Here is a 2,500-nt window from a genome sequence, read left to right on the forward strand (position 1 = left end):
GGTTGGAAACGATAAGAGCTGCGTCCTTATATATGGCATATCTGGCTTAGGCAGAGAGGCAGCGAATTTACATTGGCTGCCTTGGGTGTCGTGGGCGGAGTGAATAGAATGGCTGATCCTCATTGGTTAAGCCACTCGCCGAGAGCGGCTGTAGAACAGACTGCCTTCCCACTCACTCATAGGTGATGAGTCGCTATCTTGTCTTCTGGGAACTTGGCTCTGATTGGTGGGAGCACTCGCCGAGAGGGTATGCAGACTAGGCAGACTATCCTGTCGCTGATCAAGACTGTCGGGGCTGGTTATGTCTTGATCAGTTGGGTTGTCTTGGTTGGAGAAGTCATGGTTGGTTGGGTTACTTTTTTCTTGTGTTGTTCCTTCGACAGGAGGAGAGGAGGAACATTTCCTGGGTAGTGTTAAGTGTCGGTTTTTCTGTTTGTATAAGAAGAGCTTGAAGTATGCAAAGTCTCCTGCTATCTGGAGCACGGCCGATGCTCTTAGTGTTCTTAGTTATTTCCTCACGTTTGATGTTGTTGTTGTAGACATGGAGGGCATGAGCTTTTATTGCACCTTGTTGAACATGACAGAAGTCTTTTTGACAGATGTATGGTGGTCATTCCTGTGTAACGTTTAGAGCATCCTGGAACAGGGCATAAGTAGGAATAGACCACGTTGGTCTGTCTGAGGATGTCCTGAGTCAGCGGGGCTGATTTGCTCCTTGTGATGAGAGACCTCATTTTGTTAGTTTGATAATAAATAGTCAACTTGACCTCTGTGTTTTTATCCACAGGGGAGAAGTGACTCTTTATTATTTCTCTCATGGCCTTTTCATCCTTCTGGTAATCCTGATGCATAAACTCTTTATAGTAAAGGTTGATGGTAGTTGTGATGGTCACAATCGGTTGTTCATCCTGGTACCAGGTGTCCATGGATAGCTTGATTTCACGGCTAACTTCTCTGTTAGAGTAGCCATTGTTCATCAGGACCTGGGCGACTCGGTCGAGTTCTTGGTGTGTGGCAGCCCAAGAGGAGCAGTGGAAGAGAGCTCTGCGGATATAAGCTTTGATGGTGGAGGCCTTGTACCTGGCAGGGCATTCACTGTTTCAATTTAAGCATAAGCCGGGGTTACTGGGCTTAATGTATACACTGATCTCAAATCCAGTAGGGTTGGGAGAGATAAGAACATCCAGGAAGGCCAGCCATGCATCTTTCCTATGTTCGACAGTAAACCTCAAGGAGCTGTATTCCTCAAACGTCCTGCGGAGAGTCTCGATGTCCTGGGAGAGACCATCGACTTGATCCTGGAGAGAGTGTAAAGGGACCCTACTACTCCAACCCTGAACATCCCGGAGGGTGTGGGAAAGGGCATCGAATCTGTGTATGGGTGCGTGTTCCCTCTCCCACTAAGAAAGGGGGGAGAGGGAATAGGCATAACCTAGTCAGAGGCGGCACGTTGCGCGAATATCTAATATCTATCTAAATAATATATCCGTCATTATTGGCGGATCGCATACATTAGTTAATAATAAAAAGAAATTCATACATGCAAATGGCTATCTCTCCCCGAGTTTCTCTTCCATTCGGCCCGCAGCATTTCTCAGTAGACTCACTCACAAGAGGATTTTTCCTCAGCAACTTTCTTCCAGCTCCAGCTGTCGCGTCCGTCGTTACCATTATTTGTTGAGGGAAATTCCGACCTCTGGCGGTTATTGCGGGCTCTGTACCGGGTGTGTCAAGAGTTGCTTGTTTTACATAACCCTGGAGGGGGATGGTAGAGGGGGGGGGGGGAAGGGAGGGGTTGGGGGGAAGAAGCAGAATCAGAAGCAATATGCGGGAGTGGGAGTGGGAGTGGATAAGTTTGATTTAATCGTTTACTTCATATGCTTATTGTGGTAGTAATGTTAGGGGGTTTATATAAGTTATATGTATATATATATATATATATATATATATATATATATATATATATATATATATATATATATATATATATATATATATATATATATGTATATATATATATATATATATATATATATATATATATATATATATATATATATATATATTTATACATATATATGGATAGTATTTATAAGGGGTTTATATATATATATATATATATATATATATATATATATATATATATATATATATATATATATATATATATATATATTTATACATATATATGGATATCTATCTGTATATATATATACATAATATATATATATATATATATATATATATATATATATATATATATATATATATATATATATATATATATATATATATATATATGTGTGTGTGTGTGTGTGTGTTTGTGTGTGTGTATACATTGATATATATGTATATATATACATACATATATATATATATATATATATATATATATATATATATATATATATATATATATATATATATATATATATATATATACATATTGTGTACGTACATATACAAGTTTGCGTAACAAAATATTTTCTAGTTTCCCATA

Source organism: Palaemon carinicauda, chromosome 13, assembly GCF_036898095.1.
Source record: "Palaemon carinicauda isolate YSFRI2023 chromosome 13, ASM3689809v2, whole genome shotgun sequence".
In the NCBI taxonomy this organism is placed as follows: Eukaryota; Metazoa; Arthropoda; class Malacostraca; order Decapoda; family Palaemonidae; genus Palaemon; species Palaemon carinicauda.